The sequence below is a fragment of the Lissotriton helveticus genome, chromosome 8 (genome assembly GCF_964261635.1).
Source record: "Lissotriton helveticus chromosome 8, aLisHel1.1, whole genome shotgun sequence".
NCBI lineage: Eukaryota > Metazoa > Chordata > Amphibia > Caudata > Salamandridae > Lissotriton > Lissotriton helveticus.
In genome coordinates this window covers 819,099,327-819,120,892 of record NC_136069.1, presented here as the reverse complement: position 1 = coordinate 819,120,892, position 21,566 = coordinate 819,099,327, and the positions used below count along the sequence as shown (strand labels likewise).

The window sequence follows — 21,566 nt, the reverse complement described above, 5'->3', positions numbered from 1 at the left end:
TCTCTTGAATGCAAGAAGCAATAAAAACTGCCTAATGCAGGACTAAAGCATTCCTTGCATAGCCTCTAACATCATAACATAACTGAGCTGCTGGTAACAAGCTAAGCAATGCCTTCCCAAAATGAGAAGTACATGTGCTTATGTGCTTATCCGCTCAATCAGCGCTCAATCAGGCTCGATCAAGCGAGATATAGGAAAGGTGGAAAGGGTCCAAATGGCTGTCCCTTCCTTTTTAGGGTGGGTCCTGCTGACTATCATAGGATTCCTCTTAAGAGTGGCCAGGGTCAGAGGAAAAACTTTCAATGCTTCTTAGTGTTCTCTCCAGAAGCAGGCATTTTCTGTGCCTTTAATTTCAGGCTTTTCCCAGCAGTCTCTGTTCTGCCTATGTAAAGTAACAAAAGCAGTGCTTATTCCTCACTTGCTCTAATGTCCTTCCTGTCCACAAAGCTCTGCCTAAGTATGCTTTTTTTCTTTTTCAGGGAAATTCTAAATGGTTTCTCTGTCCACTCTGTGGCAGTAGAATGCTGATTATGATGCCATGTTTTGTGGAATCACCAAGGTACAACTACAGAGGAATATATGAGTCTGAAGGACATGGAACTCTTAGCTAACACATCACAATATGTGATGCTTGCCAACCAAGCACTACATTCTGGTGCGCTGATGATCAGAACATTCTGCTCCTAAAGGAAAGAAAATACCGCTTGATTGAAAATAAAGTCTCTGTTTATATTAACGCTCTCTCTCTCCCTATATCTATCTATCTATCTATCTATCTATCTATCTATCTATCTATCTATCTATCTATCTATCTATCTATCTATCTATCTATCTATATCTCTATCTATCTATCTATCTATCTATCTTTATATATGGATACATGCATACACCTACTCATAGATATGCCATGCATTTCTTTGGATTTGTTTCAACCTCTTGCCATTTATTTAAGAATCCCTACTTTTCAAGTGACTGCAAATGAAGTCATCTCTGGCGAGTTTTGGCTGATGCAAGGTAACCAAAACACAAGACAACTTTTAATAAAAATCATTGGTTTCTTTGTTAACGTGCACTGTCAAACATGGGACTTTCACACGTCAGGTAAATATGATAACCAATACACAACAGAAGCAGATGCAGATTGCTTATCAATGTCGTGATAGAACAGTTGTGATTTGAGTAGTAGAAGCGCCCCTGAATTGATACTTATTATATACAGCCTGTAAGATAGTCAAAAATGCATGCTAGGAGAGGAGATGCAAATATAAATGTATTAGAAAAATACATAAAGAGGAGTGATATGCTTTTATTCATGCAAGGCTAGAAAAAATCCCCATACTGTCGAAAGCATTCATACACCACCAAATGGAAATAAACAATTCTGACATTAAACGAAAAGGTGACGATGCATTTGTATCATCACCTTGAGAAGGATCATCTAGGAATTGAGCCCAAGCCTCAGCACTTAAAACCAGAAACACTCCACTAAAATAGGAGGCCTGTTGGTGCCAACAATTCTCAAAGTTAATGCTTGTTCTGGTTGAGCATTGAACCGAATGCAGGGCTCTTTTGAAAGTGAGGTTTGTGAATCAACAGATACATCCACATGCCAATTATGTTATTGTTTTTAAGAGAATTCACTTTCTTGGAACGAGACTGCATGAACCCATCTTCAGGGCCTGGACAATTTCATGCAAAACGGCAACTCTCAACATTGCAGCCAAGACAATATAACTAGTGTTTCTGCCCGGTTTCGAACCAGGGACCTTTCGCGTGTGAGGCGAATGTGATAACCACTACACTACAGAAACAGATACCTACAGGTGATTCTTCTGTGATGAAACTGCTCAAAACAGACTATTCCAAGGGCATCTGGTTTTAGATTTCTTTCATGCAACCTGCCCGACAGCCCTATCTGAACGCTTGTATATGTCTTGCAAGTTCAGCATTTTTGCAAAATGCTTAAAGAGAAATGTTTCCTATTTGCTCAGGCAGGGCAAGGTTAAAAGCATGAGACTCTAGCAAATAATCATCCACTACTGCAAAGAGAAAACTGATATTGGCTTTGAAATGCATACTTCAAAAGAGCACCAATGAAAGGGCTCGTCCGGGATTTGAACCCGGGACCTCTCGCACCCAAAGCGAGAATCATACCCCTAGACCAACGAGCCGTTGAAAGACCCTCACCTCTGAAAAGGTAATACCAGCTCTAAGCCCGCAATGAAGATCATGCTGGGGTCTTTTTCATGCTTGGTCTGTGAATTCACAGGAAATTCAGTGTCAACTTACCCTTTCTCAAACGATAGCACTATCATTTGTAAGTGTCCCCTTTTATTTTTTCTCAGCATTGGACAAGTCTTACAGGAAGTCAGCAGTTATTTATATATTTCTGCATTGGCTAGAGCCTAAAGAGAAAGAATAAAAAGCTGTTCATAACAACATAAGAAACACATTTTGCCTTTTCTCTCAAATACTTATTCCCTTTGTGCAAATCGGAATGCCAAGGTGAATAGCTGGGCCACAGATTCTGGTTAATTATCTATCTCTTGAATGCAAGAAGCAATAAAAACTGCCTAATGCAGGACTAAAGCATTCCTTGCATAGCCTCTAACATCATAACATAACTGAGCTGCTGGTAACAAGCTAAGCAATGCCTTCCCAAAATGAGAAGTACATGTGCTTATGTGCTTATCCGCTCAATCAGCGCTCAATCAGGCTCGATCAAGCGAGATATAGGAAAGGTGGAAAGGGTCCAAATGGCTGTCCCTTCCTTTTTAGGGTGGGTCCTGCTGACTATCATAGGATTCCTCTTAAGAGTGGCCAGGGTCAGAGGAAAAACTTTCAATGCTTCTTAGTGTTCTCTCCAGAAGCAGGCATTTTCTGTGCCTTTAATTTCAGGCTTTTCCCAGCAGTCTCTGTTCTGCCTATGTAAATTAACAAAAGCAGTGCTTATTCCTCACTTGCTCTAATGTCCTTCCTGTCCACAAAGCTCTGCCTAAGTATGCTTTTTTTCTTTTTCAGGGAAATTCTAAATGGTTTCTCTGTCCACTCTGTGGCAGTAGAATGCTGATTATGATGCCATGTTTTGTGGAATCACCAAGGTACAACTACAGAGGAATATATGAGTCTGAAGGACATGGAACTCTTAGCTAACACATCACAATATGTGATGCTTGCCAACCAAGCACTACATTCTGGTGCGCTGATGATCAGAACATTCTGCTCCTAAAGGAAAGAAAATACCGCTTGATTGAAAATAAAGTCTCTGTTTATATTAACGCTCTCTCTCTCCCTATATCTATCTATCTATCTATCTATCTATCTATCTATCTATCTATCTATCTATCTATCTATCTATCTATCTATCTATCTATCTATCTATCTATCTATCTATCTATCTATCTATCTATCTATCTATCTATCTATCTATCTATATCTCTATCTATCTATCTATCTATCTATCTATCTTTATATATGGATACATGCATACACCTACTCATAGATATGCCATGCATTTCTTTGGATTTGTTTCAACCTCTTGCCATTTATTTAAGAATCCCTACTTTTCAAGTGACTGCAAATGAAGTCATCTCTGGCACGTTTTGGCTGATGCAAGGTAACCAAAACACAAGACAACTTTTAATAAAAATCATTGGTTTCTTTGTTAACGTGCACTGTCAAACATGGGACTTTCACACGTCAGGTAAATATGATAACCAATACACAACAGAAGCAGATGCAGATTGCTTATCAATGTCGTGATAGAACAGTTGTGATTTGAGTAGTAGAAGCGCCCCTGAATTGATACTTATTATATACAGCCTGTAAGATAGTCAAAAATACATGCTAGGAGAGGAGATGCAAATATAAATGTATTAGAAAAATACATAAAGAGGAGTGATATGCTTTTATTCATGCAAGGCTAGAAAAAATCCCCATACTGTCGAAAGCATTCATACACCACCAAATGGAAATAAACAATTCTGACATTAAACGAAAAGGTGACGATGCATTTGTATCATCACCTTGAGAAGGATCATCTAGGAATTGAGCCCAAGCCTCAGCACTTAAAACCAGAAACACTCCACTAAAATAGGAGGCCTGTTGGTGCCAACAATTCTCAAAGTTAATGCTTGTTCTGGTTGAGCATTGAACCGAATGCAGGGCTCTTTTGAAAGTGAGGTTTGTGAATCAACAGATACATCCACATGCCAATTATGTTATTGTTTTTAAGAGAATTCACTTTCTTGGAACGAGACTGCATGAACCCATCTTCAGGGCCTGGACAATTTCATGCAAAACGGCAACTCTCAACATTGCAGCCAAGACAATATAACTAGTGTTTCTGCCCGGTTTCGAACCGGGGACCTTTCGCGTGTGAGGCGAATGTGATAACCACTACACTACAGAAACAGATACCTACAGGTGATTCTTCTGTGATGAAACTGCTCAAAACAGACTATTCCAAGGGCATCTGGTTTTAGATTTCTTTCATGCAACCTGCCCGACAGCCCTATCTGAACGCTTGTATATGTCTTGCAAGTTCAGCATTTTTGCAAAATGCTTAAAGAGAAATGTTTCCTATTTGCTCAGGCAGGGCAAGGTTAAAAGCATGAGACTCTAGCAAATAATCATCCACTACTGCAAAGAGAAAATTGATATTGGCTTTGAAATGCATACTTCAAAAGAGCACCAATGAAAGGGCTCGTCCGGGATTTGAACCCGGGACCTCTCGCACCCAAAGCAAGAATCATACCCCTAGACCAACGAGCCGTCGAAAGACCCTCACCTCTGAAAAGGTAATACCAGCTCTAAGCCCGCAATGAAGATCATGCTGGGGTCTTTTTCATGCTTGGTCTGTGAATTCACAGGAAATTCAGTGTCATCTTACCCTTTCTCAAACGATAGCACTATCATTTGTAAGTGTCCCCTTTTATTTTTTCTCAGCATTGGACAAGTCTTACAGGAAGTCAGCAGTTATTTATATATTTCTGCATTGGCTAGAGCCTAAAGAGAAAGAATAAAAAGCTGTTCATAACAACATAAGAAACACATTTTGCCTTTTCTCTCAAATACTTATTCCCTTTGTGCAAATCGGAATGCCAAGGTGAATAGCTGGGCCACAGATTCTGGCTAGTTATCTATCTCTTGAATGCAAGAAGCAATAAAAACTGCCTAATGCAGGACTCAAGCATTCCTTGCATAGCCTCTAACATCATAACATAACTGAGCTGCTGGTAACAAGCTAAGCAATGCCTTCCCAAAATGAGAAGTACATGTGCTTATGTGCTTATCCGCTCAATCAGCGCTCGATCAGGCTCGATCAAGGAAAAGTGGAAAGGGTCCAAATGGCTGTCCCTTCCTTTTTAGGGTGGGTCCTGCTGACTATCATAGGATTCCTCTTAAGAGTGGCCAGGGTCAGAGGAAACACTTTCAATGCTTCTTAGTGTTCTCTCCAGAAGCAGGCATTTTCTGTGCCTTTAATTTCAGGCTTTTCCCAGCAGTCTCTGTTCTGCCTATGTAAATTAACAAAAGCAGTGCTTATTCCTCACTTGCTCTAATGTCCTTCCTGTCCACAAAGCTCTGCCTAAGTATGGTTTTTTTCTTTTTCAGGGAAATTCTAAATGGTTTCTCTGTCCACTCTGTGGCAGTAGAATGCTGATTATGATGCCATGTTTTGTGGAATCACCAAGGTACAACTACAGAGGAATATATGAGTCTGAAGGACATGGAACTCTTAGCTAACACATCACAATATGTGATGCTTGCCAACCAAGCACTACATTCTGGTGCGCTGATGATCAGAACATTCTGCTCCTAAAGGAAAGAAAATACCGCTTGATTGAAAATAAAGTCTCTGTTTATATTAACGCTCTCTCTCTCCCTATATCTATCTATCTATCTATCTATCTATCTATCTATCTATCTATCTATCTATCTATCTATCTATCTATCTATCTATCTATCTATCTATCTATCTATCTATCTATCTATCTATCTATCTATCTATCTATCTATCTATCTATCTATCTATCTATCTATCTATATCTCTATCTATCTATCTATCTATCTATCTATCTATCTATCTATCTATCTATCTATCTTTATATATGGATACATGCATACACCTACTCATAGATATGCCATGCATTTCTTTGGATTTGTTTCAACCTCTTGCCATTTATTTAAGAATCCCTACTTTTCAAGTGACTGCAAATGAAGTCATCTCTGGCACGTTTTGGCTGATGCAAGGTAACCAAAACAAGACAACTTTTAATAAAAATCATTGGTTTCTTTGTTAACGTGCACTGTCAAACATGGGACTTTCACACGTCAGGTAAATATGATAACCAATACACAACAGAAGCAGATGCAGATTGCTTATCAATGTCGTGATAGAACAGTTGTGATTTGAGTAGTAGAAGCGCCCCTGAATTGATACTTATTATATACAGCCTGTAAGATAGTCAAAAATGCATGCTAGGCGAGGAGATGCAAATATAAATGTATTAGAAAAATACATAAAGAGGAGTGATATGCTTTTATTCATGCAAGGCTAGAAAAAATCCCCATACTGTCGAAAGCATTCATACACCACCAAATGGAAATAAACAATTCTGACATTAAACGAAAAGGTGACGATGCATTTGTATCATCACCTTGAGAAGGATCATCTAGGAATTGAGCCCAAGCCTCAGCACTTAAAACCAGAAACACTCCACTAAAATAGGAGGCCTGTTGGTGCCAACAATTCTCAAAGTTAATGCTTGTTCTGGTTGAGCATTGAACCGAATGCAGGGCTCTTTTGAAAGTCAGGTTTGTGAATCAACAGATACATCCACATGCCAATTATGTTATTGTTTTTAAGAGAATTCACTTTCTTGGAACGAGACTGCATGAACCCATCTTCAGGGCCTGGACAATTTCATGCAAAACGGCAACTCTCAACATTGCAGCCAAGACAATATAACTAGTGTTTCTGCCCGGTTTCGAACCGGGGACCTTTCGCGTGTGAGGCGAACGTGATAACCACTACACTACAGAAACAGATACCTACAGGTGATTCTTCTGTGATGAAACTGCTCAAAACAGACTATTCCAAGGGCATCTGGTTTTAGATTTCTTTCATGCAACCTGCCCGACAGCCCTATCTGAACGCTTGTATATGCCTTGCAAGTTCAGCATTTTTGCAAAATGCTTAAAGAGAAATGTTTCCTATTTGCTCAGGCAGGGCAAGGTTAAAAGCATGAGACTCTAGCAAATAATCATCCACTACTGCAAAGAGAAAATTGATATTGGCTTTGAAATGCATACTTCAAAAGAGCACCAATGAAAGGGCTCGTCCAGGATTTGAACCCGGGACCTCTCGCACCCAAAGCGAGAATCATACCCCTAGACCAACGAGCCGTTGAAAGCCCCTCACCTCTGAAAAGGTAATACCAGCTCTAAGCCCGCAATGAAGATCATGCTGGGGTCTTTTTCATGCTTGGTCTGTGAATTCACAGGAAATTCAGTGTCAACTTACCCTTTCTCAAACGATAGCACTATCATTTGTAAGTGTCCCCTTTTATTTTTTTCTCAGCATTGGACAAGTCTTACAGGAAGTCAGCAGTTATTTATATATTTCTGCATTGGCTAGAGCCTAAAGAGAAAGAATAAAAAGCTGTTCATAACAACATAAGAAACACATTTTGCCTTTTCTCTCAAATACTTATTCCCTTTGTGCAAATCGGAATGCCAAGGTGAATAGCTGGGCCACAGATTCTGGTTAATTATCTATCTCTTGAATGCAAGAAGCAATAAAAACTGCCTAATGCAGGACTAAAGCATTCCTTGCATAGCCTCTAACATCATAACATAACTGAGCTGCTGGTAACAAGCTAAGCAATGCCTTCCCAAAATGAGAAGTACATGTGCTTATGTGCTTATCCGCTCAATCAGCGCTCGATCAGGCTCGATCAAGGAAAAGTGGAAAGGGTCCAAATGGCTGTCCCTTCCTTTTTAGGGTGGGTCCTGCTGACTATCATAGGATTCCTCTTAAGAGTGGCCAGGGTCAGAGGAAAAACTTTCAATGCTTCTTAGTGTTCTCTCCAGAAGCAGGCATTTTCTGTGCCTTTAATTTCAGGCTTTTCCCAGCAGTCTCTGTTCTGCCTATGTAAATTAACAAAAGCAGTGCTTATTCCTCACTTGCTCTAATGTCCTTCCTGTCCACAAAGCTCTGCCTAAGTATGCTTTTTTTCTTTTTCAGGGAAATTCTAAATGGTTTCTCTGTCCACTCTGTGGCAGTAGAATGCTGATTATGATGCCATGTTTTGTGGAATCACCAAGGTACAACTACAGAGGAATATATGAGTCTGAAGGACATGGAACTCTTAGCTAACACATCACAATATGTGATGCTTGCCAACCAAGCACTACATTCTGGTGCGCTGATGATCAGAACATTCTGCTCCTAAAGGAAAGAAAATACCGCTTGATTGAAAATAAAGTCTCTGTTTATATTAACGCTCTCTCTCTCCCTATATCTATCTATCTATCTATCTATCTATCTATCTATCTATCTATCTATCTATCTATCTATCTATCTATCTATCTATCTATCTATCTATCTATCTATCTATCTATCTATCTATCTATCTATCTATCTATATCTCTATCTATCTATCTATCTATCTATCTATCTTTATATATGGATACATGCATACACCTACTCATAGATATGCCATGCATTTCTTTGGATTTGTTTCAACCTCTTGCCATTTATTTAAGAACCCCTACTTTTCAAGTGACTGCAAATGAAGTCATCTCTGGCACGTTTTGGCTGATGCAAGGTAACCAAAACACAAGACAACTTTTAATAAAAATCATTGGTTTCTTTGTTAACGTGCACTGTCAAACATGGGACTTTCACACGTCAGGTAAATATGATAACCAATACACAACAGAAGCAGATGCAGATTGCTTATCAATGTCGTGATAGAACAGTTGTGATTTGAGTAGTAGAAGCGCCCCTGAATTGATACTTATTATATACAGCCTGTAAGATAGTCAAAAATGCATGCTAGGAGAGGAGATGCAAATATAAATGTATTAGAAAAATACATAAAGAGGAGTGATATGCTTTTATTCATGCAAGGCTAGAAAAAATCCCCATACTGTCGAAAGCATTCATACACCACCAAATGGAAATAAACAATTCTGACATTAAACGAAAAGGTGACGATGCATTTGTATCATCACCTTGAGAAGGATCATCTAGGAATTGAGCCCAAGCCTCAGCACTTAAAACCAGAAACACTCCACTAAAATAGGAGGCCTGTTGGTGCCAACAATTCTCAAAGTTAATGCTTGTTCTGGTTGAGCATTGAACCGAATGCAGGGCTCTTTTGAAAGTGAGGTTTGTGAATCAACAGATACATCCACATGCCAATTATGTTATTGTTTTTAAGAGAATTCACTTTCTTGGAACGAGACTGCATGAACCCATCTTCAGGGCCTGGACATTTTCATGCAAAACGGCAACTCTCAACATTGCAGCCAAGACAATATAACTAGTGTTTCTGCCCGGTTTCGAACCGGGGACCTTTCGCGTGTGAGGCGAACGTGATAACCACTACACTACAGAAACAGATACCTACAGGTGATTCTTCTGTGATGAAACTGCTCAAAACAGACTATTCCAAGGGCATCTGGTTTTAGATTTCTTTCATGCAACCTGCCCGACAGCCCTATCTGAACGCTTGTATATGCCTTGCAAGTTCAGCATTTTTGCAAAATGCTTAAAAAGAAATGTTTCCTATTTGCTCAGGCAGGGCAAGGTTAAAAGCATGAGACTCTAGCAAATAATCATCCACTACTGCAAAGAGAAAATTGATATTGGCTTTGAAATGCATACTTCAAAAGAGCACCAATGAAAGGGCTCGTCCGGGATTTGAACCCGGGACCTCTCGCACCCAAAGCGAGAATCATACCCCTAGACCAACGAGCCGTTGAAAGACCCTCACCTCTGAAAAGGTAATACCAGCTCTAAGCTCGCAATGAAGATCATGCTGGGGTCTTTTTCATGCTTGGTCTGTGAATTCACAGGAAATTCAGTGTCTACTTACCCTTTCTCAAACGATAGCACTATCATTTGTAAGTGTCCCCTTTTATTTTTTCTCAGCATTGGACAAGTCTTACAGGAAGTCAGCAGTTATTTATATATTTCTGCATTGGCTAGAGCCTAAAGAGAAAGAATAAAAAGCTGTTCATAACAACATAAGAAACACATTTTGCCTTTTCTCTCAAATACTTATTCCCTTTGTGCAAATCGGAATGCCAAGGTGAATAGCTGGGCCACAGATTCTGGTTAATTATCTATCTCTTGAATGCAAGAAGCAATAAAAACTGCCTAATGCAGGACTAAAGCATTCCTTGCATAGCCTCTAACATCATAACATAACTGAGCTGCTGGTAACAAGCTAAGCAATGCCTTCCCAAAATGAGAAGTACATGTGCTTATGTGCTTATCCGCTCAATCAGCGCTCAATCAGGCTCGATCAGGCTCGATCAAGGAAAGGTGGAAAGGGTCCAAATGGCTGTCCCTTCCTTTTTAGGGTGGGTCCTGCTGACTATCATATGATTCCTCTTAAGAGTGGCCAGGGTCAGAGGAAAAACTTTCAATGCTTCTTAGTGTTCTCTCCAGAAGCAGGCATTTTCTGTGCCTTTAATTTCAGGCTTTTCCCAGCAGTCTCTGTTCTGCCTATGTAAATTAACAAAAGCAGTGCTTATTCCTCACTTGCTCTAATGTCCTTCCTGTCCACAAAGCTCTGCCTAAGTATGCTTTTTTTCTTTTTCAGGGAAATTCTAAATGGTTTCTCTGTCCACTCTGTGGCAGTAGAATGCTGATTATGATGCCATGTTTTGTGGAATCACCAAGGTACAACTACAGAGGAATATATGAGTCTGAAGGACATGGAACTCTTAGCTAACACATCACAATATGTGATGCTTGCCAACCAAGCACTACATTCTGGTGCGCTGATGATCAGAACATTCTGCTCCTAAAGGAAAGAAAATACCGCTTGATTGAAAATAAAGTCTCTGTTTATATTAACGCTCTCTCTCTCCCTATATCTATCTATCTATCTATCTATCTATCTATCTATCTATCTATCTATCTATCTATCTATCTATCTATCTATCTATCTATCTATCTATCTATCTATCTATCTATCTATCTATCTATCTATCTATCTATCTATCTATCTATCTATCTATCTATCTATCTATCTATCTATCTATCTATCTATCTATCTATCTATCTATCTATCTATCTATCTATCTATCTATCTATCTCTCTCTCTATCTATCTATCTATCTATCTATCTATCTATCTATCTATCTATCTATCTATCTATCTATCTTTATATATGGATACATGCATACACCTACTCATAGATATGCCATGCATTTCTTTGGATTTGTTTCAACCTCTTGCCATTTATTTGAGAATCCCTACTTTTCAAGTGACTGCAAATGAAGTCATCTCTGGCACGTTTTGGCTGATGCAAGGTAACCAAAACACAAGACAACTTTTAATAAAAATCATTGGTTTCTTTGTTAACGTGCACTGTCAAACATGGGACTTTCACACGTCAGGTAAATATGATAACCAATACACAACAGAAGCAGATGCAGATTGCTTATCAATGTCGTGATAGAACAGTTGTGATTTGAGTAGTAGAAGCGCCCCTGAATTGATACTTATTATATACAGCCTGTAAGATAGTCAAAAATGCATGCTAGGAGAGGAGATGCAAATATAAATGTATTAGAAAAATACATAAAGAGGAGTGATATGCTTTTATTCATGCAAGGCTAGAAAAAATCCCCATACTGTCGAAAGCATTCATACACCACCAAATGGAAATAAACAATTCTGACATTAAACGAAAAGGTGACGATGCATTTGTATCATCACCTTGAGAAGGATCATCTAGGAATTGAGCCCAAGCCTCAGCACTTAAAACCAGAAACACTCCACTAAAATAGGAGGCCTGTTGGTGCCAACAATTCTCAAAGTTAATGCTTGTTCTGGTTGAGCATTGAACCGAATGCAGGGCTCTTTTGAAAGTGAGGTTTGTGAATCAACAGATACATCCACATGCCAATTATGTTATTGTTTTTAAGAGAATTCACTTTCTTGGAACGAGACTGCATGAACCCATCTTCAGGGCCTGGACAATTTCATGCAAAACGGCAACTCTCAACATTGCAGCCAAGACAATATAACTAGTGTTTCTGCCCGGTTTCGAAACGGGGACCTTTCGCGTGTGAGGCGAACGTGATAACCACTACACTACAGAAACAGATACCTACAGGTGATTCTTCTGTGATGAAACTGCTCAAAACAGACTATTCCAAGGGCATCTGGTTTTAGATTTCTTTCATGCAACCTGCCCGACAGCCCTATCTGAACGCTTGTATATGCCTTGCAAGTTCAGCATTTTTGCAAAATGCTTAAAGAGAAATGTTTCCTATTTGCTCAGGCAGGGCAAGGTTAAAAGCATGAGACTCTAGCAAATAATCATCCACTACTGCAAAGAGAAAATTGATATTGGCTTTGAAATGCATACTTCAAAAGAGCACCAATGAAAGGGCTCGTCCGGGATTTGAACCCGGGACCTCTCGCACCCAAAGCGAGAATCATACCCCTAGACCAACGAGCCGTTGAAAGACCCTCACCTCTGAAAAGGTAATACCAGCTCTAAGCCCGCAATGAAGATCATGCTGGGGTCTTTTTCATGCTTGGTCTGTGAATTCACAGGAAATTCAGTGTCAACTTACCCTTTCTCAAACGATAGCACTATCATTTGTAAGTGTCCCCTTTTATTTTTTCTCAGCATTGGACAAGTCTTACAGGAAGTCAGCAGTTATTTATATATTTCTGCATTGGCTAGAGCCTAAAGAGAAAGAATAAAAAGCTGTTCATAACAACATAAGAAACACATTTTGCCTTTTCTCTCAAATACTTATTCCCTTTGTGCAAATCGGAATGCCAAGGTGAATAGCTGGGCCACAGATTCTGGCTAATTATCTATCTCTTGAATGCAAGAAGCAATAAAAACTGCCTAATGCAGGACTAAAGCATTCCTTGCATAGCCTCTAACATCATAACATAACTGAGCTGCTGGTAACAAGCTAAGCAATGCCTTCCCAAAATGAGAAGTACATGTGCTTATGTGCTTATCCGCTCAATCAGCGCTCGATCAGGCTCGATCAGGCGAGATATAGGAAAGGTGGAAAGGGTCCAAATGGCTGTCCCTTCCTTTTTAGGGTGGGTCCTGCTGACTATCATAGGATTCCTCTTAAGAGTGGCCAGGGTCAGAGGAAAAACTTTCAATGCTTCTTAGTGTTCTCTCCAGAAGCAGGCATTTTCTGTGCCTTTAATTTCAGGCTTTTCCCAGCAGTCTCTGTTCTGCCTATGTAAATTAACAAAAGCAGTGCTTATTCCTCACTTGCTCTAATGTCCTTCCTGTCCACAAAGCTCTGCCTAAGTATGCTTTTTTTCTTTTTCAGGGAAATTCTAAATGGTTTCTCTGTCCACTCTGTGGCAGTAGAATGCTGATTATGATGCCATGTTTTGTGGAATCACCAAGGTACAACTACAGAGGAATATATGAGTCTGAAGGACATGGAACTCTTAGCTAACACATCACAATATGTGATGCTTGCCAACCAAGCACTACATTCTGGTGCGCTGATGATAAGAACATTCTGCTCCTAAAGGAAAGAAAATACCGCTTGATTGAAAATAAAGTCTCTGTTTATATTAACGCTCTCTCTCTCCCTATATCTATCTATCTATCTATCTATCTATCTATCTATCTATCTATCTATCTATCTATCTATCTATCTATCTATCTATCTATCTATCTATCTATCTATCTATCTATCTATCTATCTATCTATCTATCTATCTATCTATCTATCTATCTATCTATCTATCTATCTATCTATCTTTATATATGGATACATGCATACACCTACTCATAGATATGCCATGCATTTCTTTGGATTTGTTTCAACCTCTTGCCATTTATTTGAGAATCCCTACTTTTCAAGTGACTGCAAATGAAGTCATCTCTGGCACGTTTTGGCTGATGCAAGGTAACCAAAACACAAGACAACTTTTAATAAAAATCATTGGTTTCTTTGTTAACGTGCACTGTCAAACATGGGCCTTTCACACGTCAGGTAAACATGATAACCAATACACAACAGAAGCAGATGCAGATTGCTTATCAATGTCGTGATAGAACAGTTGTGATTTGAGTAGTAGAAGCGCCCCTGAATTGATACTTATTATATACAGCCTGTAAGATAGTCAAAAATGCATGCTAGGAGAGGAGATGCAAATATAAATGTATTAGAAAAATACATAAAGAGGAGTGATATGCTTTTATTCATGCAAGGCTAGAAAAAATCCCCATACTGTCGAAAGCATTCATACACCACCAAATGGAAATAAACAATTCTGACATTAAACGAAAAGGTGACGATGCATTTGTATCATCACCTTGAGAAGGATCATCTAGGAATTGAGCCCAAGCCTCAGCACTTAAAACCAGAAACACTCCACTAAAATAGGAGGCCTGTTGGTGCCAACAATTCTCAAAGTTAATGCTTGTTCTGGTTGAGCATTGAACCGAATGCAGGGCTCTTTTGAAAGTGAGGTCTGTGAATCAACAGATACATCCACATGCCAATTATGTTATTGTTTTTAAGAGAATTCACTTTCTTGGAACGAGACTGCATGAACCCATCTTCAGGGCCTGGACAATTTCATGCAAAACGGCAACTCTCAACATTGCAGCCAAGACAATATAACTAGTGTTTCTGCCCGGATTCGAACCGGGGACCTTTCACGTGTGAGGCGAACGTGATAACCACTACACTACAGAAACAGATACCTACAGGTGATTCTTCTGTGATGAAACTGCTCAAAACAGACTATTCCAAGGGCATCTGGTTTTAGATTTCTTTCATGCAACCTGCCCGACAGCCCTATCTGAACGCTTGTATATGCCTTGCAAGTTCAGCATTTTTGCAAAATGCTTAAAGAGAAATGTTTCCTAATTGCTCAGGCAGGGCAAGGTTAAAAGCATGAGACTCGAGCAAATAATCATCCACTACTGCAAAGAGAAAATTGATATTGGCTTTGAAATGCATACTTCAAAAGAGCACCAATGAAAGGGCTCATCCGGGATTTGAACCCGGGACCTCTCGCACCCAAAGCGAGAATCATACCCCTAGACCAACGAGCCGTTGAAAAACCCTCACCTCTGAAAAGGTAATACCAGCTCTAAGCCCGCAATGAAGATCATGCTGGGGTCTTTTTCATGCTTGGTCTGTGAATTCACAGGAAATTCAGTGTCAACTTACCCTTTCTCAAACGATAGCACTATCATTTGTAAGTGTCCCCTTTTCTTTTTTCTCAGCATTGGACAAGTCTTACAGGAAGTCAGCAGTTATTTATATATTTCTGCATTGGCTAGAGCCTAAAGAGAAAGAATAAAAAGCTGTTCATAACAACATAAGAAACACATTTTGCCTTTTCTCTCAAATACTTATTCCCTTTGTGCAAATCGGAATGCCAAGGTGAATAGCTGGGCCACAGATTCTGGCTAATTATCTATCTCTTGAATGCAAGAAGCAATAAAAACTGCCTAATGCAGGACTAAAGCATTCCTTGCATAGCCTCTAACATCATAACATAACTGAGCTGCTGGTAACAAGCTAAGCAATGCCTTCCCAAAATGAGAAGTACATGTGCTTATGTGCTTATCCGCTCAATCAGCGCTCAATCAGGCTCGATCAAGCGAGATATAGGAAAGGTGGAAAGGGTCCAAATGGCTGTCCCTTCCTTTTTAGGGTGGGTCCTGCTGACTATCATAGGATTCCTCTTAAGAGTGGCCACGGTCAGAGGAAAAACTTTCAATGCTTCTTAGTGTTCTCTCCAGAAGCAGGCATTTTCTGTGCCTTTAATTTCAGGCTTTTCCCAGCAGTCTCTGTTCTGCCTATGTAAAGTAACAAAAGCAGTGCTTATTCCTCACTTGCTCTAATGTCCTTCCTGTCCACAAAGCTCTGCCTAAGTATGCTTTTTTTCTTTTTCAGGGAAATTCTAAATGGTTTCTCTGTCCACTCTGTGGCAGTAGAATGCCGATTATGATGCCATGTTTTGTGGAATCACCAAGGTACAACTACAGAGGAATATATGAGTATGAAGGACATGGAACTCTTAGCTAACACATCACAATATTTGATGCTTGCCAACCAAGCACTACATTCTGGTGCGCTGATGATCAGAACATTCTGCTCCTAAAGGAAAGAAAATACCGCTTGATTGAAAATAAAGTCTCTGTTTATATTAACGCTCTCTCTCTCCCTATATCTATCTATCTATCTATCTATCTATCTATCTATCTATCTATCTATCTATCTATCTATCTATCTATCTATCTATCTATCTATCTATCTATCTATCTATCTATCTATCTATCTATCTATCTATCTATCTATCTATCTATCTATCTATCTTTATATATGGATACATGCATACACCTACTCATAGATATGCCATGCATTTCTTTGGATTTGTTTCAACCTCTTGCCATTTATTTGAGAATCCCTACTTTTCAAGTGACTGCAAATGAAGTCATCTCTGGCACGTTTTGGCTGATGCAAGGTAACCAAAACACAAGACAACTTTTAATAAAAATCATTGGTTTCTTTGTTAACGTGCACTGTCAAACATGGGACTTTCACATGTCAGGTAAATATGATAACCAATACACAACAGAAGCAGATGCAGATTGCTTATCAATGTCGTGATAGAACAGTTGTGATTTGAGTAGTAGAAGCGCCCCTGAATTGATACTTATTATATACAGCCTGTAAGATAGTCAAAAATGCATGCTAGGAGAGGAGATGCAAATATAAATGTATTAGAAAAATACATAAAGAGGAGTGATATGCTTTTATTCATGCAAGGCTAGAAAAAATCCCCATACTGTCGAAAGCATTCATACACCACCAAATGGAAATAAACAATTCTGACATTAAACGAAAAGGTGACGATGCATTTGTATCATCACCTTGAGAAGGATCATCTAGGAATTGAGCCCAAGCCTCAGCACTTAAAACCAGAAACACTCCACTAAAATAGGAGGCCTGTTGGTGCCAACAATTCTCAAAGTTAATGCTTGTTCTGGTTGAGCATTGAACCGAATGCAGGGCTCTTTTGAAAGTGAGGTTTGTGAATCAACAGATACATCCACATGCCAATTATGTTATTGTTTTTAAGAGAATTCACTTTCTTGGAACGAGACTGCATGAACCCATCTTCAGGGCCTGGACAATTTCATGCAAAACGGCAACTCTCAACATTGCAGCCAAGACAATATAACTAGTGTTTCTGCCCGGTTTCGAACCGGGGACCTTTCGCGTGTGAGGCGAACGTGATAACCACTACACTACAGAAACAGATACCTACAGGTGATTCTTCTGTGATGAAACTGCTCAAAACAGACTATTCCAAGGGCATCTGGTTTTAGATTTCTTTCATGCAACCTGCCCGACAGCCCTATCTGAACGCTTGTATATGCCTTGCAAGTTCAGCATTTTTGCAAAATGCTTAAAGAGAAATGTTTCCTATTTGCTCAGGCAGGGCAAGGTTAAAAGCATGAGACTCTAGCAAATAATCATCCACTACTGCAAAGAGAAAATTGATATTGGCTTTGAAATGCATACTTCAAAAGAGCACCAATGAAAGGGCTCGTCCGGGATTTGAACCCGGGACCTCTCGCACCCAAAGCGAGAATCATACCCCTAGACCAACGAGCCGTTGAAAGACCCTCACCTCTGAAAAGGTAATACCAGCTCTAAGCCCGCAATGAAGATCATGCTGGGGTCTTTTTCATGCTTGGTCTGTGAATTCACAGGAAATTCAGTGTCAACTTACCCTTTCTCAAACGATAGCACTATCATTTGTAAGTGTCCCCTTTTATTTTTTCTCAGCATTGGACAAGTCTTACAGGAAGTCAGCAGTTATTTATATATTTCTGCATTGGCTAGAGCCTAAAGAGAAAGAATAAAAAGCTGTTAATAACAACATAAGAAACACATTTTGCCTTTTCTCTCAAATACTTATTCCCTTTGTGCAAATCGGAATGCCAAGGTGAATAGCTGGGCCACAGATTCTGGCTAATTATCTATCTCTTGAATGCAAGAAGCAATAAAAACTGCCTAATGCAGGACTAAAGCATTCCTTGCATAGCCTCTAACATCATAACATAACTGAGCTGCTGGTAACAAGCTAAGCAATGCCTTCCCAAAATGAGAAGTACATGTGCTTATGTGCTTATCCGCTCAATCAGCGCTCAATCAGGCTCGATCAGGCTCGATCAAGGAAAGGTGGAAAGGGTCCAAATGGCTGTCCCTTCCTTTTTAGGGTGGGTCCTGCTGACTATCATAGGATTCCTCTTAAGAGTGGCCAGGGTCAGAGGAAAAACTTTCAATGCTTCTTAGTGTTCTCTCCAGAAGCAGGCATTTTCTGTGCCTTTAATTTCAGGCTTTTCCCAGCAGTCTCTGTTCTGCCTATGTAAATTAACAAAAGCAGTGCTTATTCCTCACTTGCTCTAATGTCCTTCCTGTCCACAAAGCTCTGCCTAAGTATGCTTTTTTTCTTTTTCAGGGAAATTCTAAATGGTTTCTCTGTCCACTCTGTGGCAGTAGAATGCTGATTATGATGCCATGTTTTGTGGAATCACCAAGGTACAACTACAGAGGAATATATGAGTCTGAAGGACATGGAACTCTTAGCTAACACATCACAATATGTGATGCTTGCCAACCAAGCACTACATTCTGGTGCGCTGATGATCAGAACATTCTGCTCCTAAAGGAAAGAAAATACCGCTTGATTGAAAATAAAGTCTCTGTTTATATTAACGCTCTCTCTCTCCCTATATCTATCTATCTATCTATCTATCTATCTATCTATCTATCTATCTATCTATCTATCTATCTATCTATCTATCTATCTATCTATCTATCTATCTATCTATCTATCTATCTATCTATCTATCTATCTATCTATCTATCTATCTATCTATCTATCTATCTATCTATCTATCTTTATATATGGATACATGCATACACCTACTCATAGATATGCCATGCATTTCTTTGGATTTGTTTCAACCTCTTGCCATTTATTTAAGAATCCCTACTTTTCAAGTGCCTGCAAATGAAGTCATCTCTGGCACGTTTTGGCTGATGCAAGGTAACCAAAACACAAGACAACTTTTAATAAAAATCATTGGTTTCTTTGTTAACGTGCACTGTCAAACATGGGACTTTCACACGTCAGGTAAATATGATAACCAATACACAACAGAAGCAGATGCAGATTGCTTATCAATGTCGTGATAGAACAGTTGTGATTTGAGTAGTAGAAGCGCCCCTGAATTGATACTTATTATATACAGCCTGTAAGATAGTCAAAAATGCATGCTAGGAGAGGAGATGCAAATATAAATGTATTAGAAAAATACATAAAGAGGAGTGATATGCTTTTATTCATGCAAGGCTAGAAAAAATCCCCATACTGTCGAAAGCATTCATACACCACCAAATGGAAATAAACAATTCTGACATTAAACGAAAAGGTGACGATGCATTTGTATCATCACCTTGAGAAGGATCATCTAGGAATTGAGCCCAAGCCTCAGCACTTAAAACCAGAAACACTCCACTAAAATAGGAGGCCTGTTGGTGCCAACAATTCTCAAAGTTAATGCTTGTTCTGGTTGAGCATTGAACCGAATGCAGGGCTCTTTTGAAAGTGAGGTTTGTGAATCAACAGATACATCCACATGCCAATTATGTTATTGTTTTTAAGAGAATTCACTTTCTTGGAACGAGACTGCATGAACCCATCTTCAGGGCCTGGACAATTTCATGCAAAACGGCAACAATCAACATTGCAGCCAAGACAATATAACTAGTGTTTCTGCCCGGTTTCGAACCGGGGACCTTTCGCGTGTGAGGCGAACGTGATAACCACTACACTACAGAAACAGATACTTACAGGTGATTCTTCTGTGATGAAACTGCTCAAAACAGACTATTCCAAGGGCATCTGGTTTTAGATTTCTTTCATGCAACCTGCCCGACAGCCCTATCTGAACGCTTGTATATGCCTTGCAAGTTCAGCATTTTTGCAAAATGCTTAAAGAGAAATGTTTCCTATTTGCTCAGGCCGGGCAAGGTTAAAAGCATGAGACTCTAGCAAATAATCATCCACTACTGCAAAGAGAAAATTGATATTGGCTTTGAAATGCATACTTCAAAAGAGCACCAATGAAAGGGCTCGTCCGGGATTTGAACCCGGGACCTCTCGCACCCAAAGCGAGAATCATACCCCTAGACCAACGAGCCATTGAAAGACCCTCACCTCTGAAAAGGTAATACCAGCTCTAAGCCCGCAATGAAGATCATGCTGGGGTCTTTTTCATGCTTGGTCTGTGAATTCACAGGAAATTCAGTGTCAACTTACCCTTTCTCAAACGATAGCACTATCATTTGTAAGTGTCCCCTTTTATTTTTTCTCAGCATTGGACAAGTCTTACAGGAAGTCAGCAGTTATTTATATATTTCTGCATTAGCTAGAGCCTAAAGAGAAAGAATAAAAAGCTGTTCATAACAACATAAGAAACACATTTTGCCTTTTCTCTCAAATACTTATTCCCTTTGTGCAAATCGGAATGCCAAGGTGAATAGCTGGGCCACAGATTCTGGTTAATTATCTATCTCTTGAATGCAAGAAGCAATAAAAACTGCCTAATGCAGGACTAAAGCAATCCTTGCATAGCCTCTAACATCATAACATAACTGAGCTGCTGGTAACAAGCTAAGCAATGCCTTCCCAAAATGAGAAGTACATGTGCTTATGTGCTTATCCGCTCAATCAGCGCTCGATCAGGCTCGATCAGGCGAGATATAGGAAAGGTGGAAAGGGTCCAAATGGCTGTCCCTTCCTTTTTAGGGTGGGTCCTGCTGACTATCATAGGATTCCTCTTAAGAGTGGCCAGGGTCAGAGGAAAAACTTTCAATGCTTCTTAGTGTTCTCTCCAGAAGCAGGCATTTTCTGTGCCTTTAATTTCAGACTTTTCCCAGCAGTCTCTGTTCTGCCTATGTAAATTAACAAAAGCAGTGCTTATTCCTCACTTGCTCTAATGTCCTTCCTGTCCACAAAGCTCTGCCTAAGTATGCTTTTTTTCTTTTTCAGGGAAATTCTAAATGGTTTCTCTGTCCACTCTGTGGCAGTAGAATGCTGATTATGATGCCATGTTTTGTGGAATCACCAAGGTACAACTACAGAGGAATATATGAGTCTGAAGGACATGGAACTCTTAGCTAACACATCACAATATGTGATGCTTGCCAACCAAGCACTACATTCTGGTGCGCTGATGATCAGAACATTCTGCTCCTAAAGGAAAGAAAATACCGCTTGATTG

The 21,566-nt window shown here is 39.6% G+C and overlaps 16 non-coding genes across 16 annotated transcripts; all 16 read right to left on the bottom strand.

Annotated features, from left to right (window-relative positions):
* Positions 1 to 1,738: 1,738 nt before the first annotated feature.
* Positions 1,739 to 1,811, bottom strand: TRNAV-CAC (transfer RNA valine (anticodon CAC)). Its single transcript has one exon. It is a non-coding gene; the product is annotated as a tRNA-Val (tRNA).
* A 288-nt stretch (positions 1,812 to 2,099) lies between these two features.
* Positions 2,100 to 2,171, bottom strand: TRNAP-UGG (transfer RNA proline (anticodon UGG)). The gene has a single exon. It is a non-coding gene; the product is annotated as a tRNA-Pro (tRNA).
* Positions 2,172 to 4,340: 2,169 nt separating this feature from the next.
* TRNAV-CAC (transfer RNA valine (anticodon CAC)) lies at positions 4,341 to 4,413 on the bottom strand. The gene has a single exon. It is a non-coding gene; the product is annotated as a tRNA-Val (tRNA).
* A 288-nt stretch (positions 4,414 to 4,701) lies between these two features.
* TRNAP-UGG (transfer RNA proline (anticodon UGG)) lies at positions 4,702 to 4,773 on the bottom strand. Its single transcript has one exon. It is a non-coding gene; the product is annotated as a tRNA-Pro (tRNA).
* Positions 4,774 to 6,974: 2,201 nt separating this feature from the next.
* TRNAV-CAC (transfer RNA valine (anticodon CAC)) lies at positions 6,975 to 7,047 on the bottom strand. The gene has a single exon. It is a non-coding gene; the product is annotated as a tRNA-Val (tRNA).
* A 288-nt stretch (positions 7,048 to 7,335) lies between these two features.
* On the bottom strand, positions 7,336 to 7,407 carry TRNAP-UGG (transfer RNA proline (anticodon UGG)). Its single transcript has one exon. It is a non-coding gene; the product is annotated as a tRNA-Pro (tRNA).
* Positions 7,408 to 9,555: 2,148 nt separating this feature from the next.
* TRNAV-CAC (transfer RNA valine (anticodon CAC)) lies at positions 9,556 to 9,628 on the bottom strand. Its single transcript has one exon. It is a non-coding gene; the product is annotated as a tRNA-Val (tRNA).
* A 288-nt stretch (positions 9,629 to 9,916) lies between these two features.
* On the bottom strand, positions 9,917 to 9,988 carry TRNAP-UGG (transfer RNA proline (anticodon UGG)). Its single transcript has one exon. It is a non-coding gene; the product is annotated as a tRNA-Pro (tRNA).
* Positions 9,989 to 12,277: 2,289 nt separating this feature from the next.
* On the bottom strand, positions 12,278 to 12,350 carry TRNAV-CAC (transfer RNA valine (anticodon CAC)). Its single transcript has one exon. It is a non-coding gene; the product is annotated as a tRNA-Val (tRNA).
* A 288-nt stretch (positions 12,351 to 12,638) lies between these two features.
* On the bottom strand, positions 12,639 to 12,710 carry TRNAP-UGG (transfer RNA proline (anticodon UGG)). The gene has a single exon. It is a non-coding gene; the product is annotated as a tRNA-Pro (tRNA).
* Positions 12,711 to 14,875: 2,165 nt separating this feature from the next.
* TRNAV-CAC (transfer RNA valine (anticodon CAC)) lies at positions 14,876 to 14,948 on the bottom strand. The gene has a single exon. It is a non-coding gene; the product is annotated as a tRNA-Val (tRNA).
* A 288-nt stretch (positions 14,949 to 15,236) lies between these two features.
* TRNAP-UGG (transfer RNA proline (anticodon UGG)) lies at positions 15,237 to 15,308 on the bottom strand. Its single transcript has one exon. It is a non-coding gene; the product is annotated as a tRNA-Pro (tRNA).
* Positions 15,309 to 17,453: 2,145 nt separating this feature from the next.
* TRNAV-CAC (transfer RNA valine (anticodon CAC)) lies at positions 17,454 to 17,526 on the bottom strand. Its single transcript has one exon. It is a non-coding gene; the product is annotated as a tRNA-Val (tRNA).
* Positions 17,527 to 17,814: 288 nt separating this feature from the next.
* On the bottom strand, positions 17,815 to 17,886 carry TRNAP-UGG (transfer RNA proline (anticodon UGG)). The gene has a single exon. It is a non-coding gene; the product is annotated as a tRNA-Pro (tRNA).
* A 2,165-nt stretch (positions 17,887 to 20,051) lies between these two features.
* TRNAV-CAC (transfer RNA valine (anticodon CAC)) lies at positions 20,052 to 20,124 on the bottom strand. Its single transcript has one exon. It is a non-coding gene; the product is annotated as a tRNA-Val (tRNA).
* A 288-nt stretch (positions 20,125 to 20,412) lies between these two features.
* TRNAP-UGG (transfer RNA proline (anticodon UGG)) lies at positions 20,413 to 20,484 on the bottom strand. Its single transcript has one exon. It is a non-coding gene; the product is annotated as a tRNA-Pro (tRNA).
* Positions 20,485 to 21,566: the final 1,082 nt, after the last annotated feature.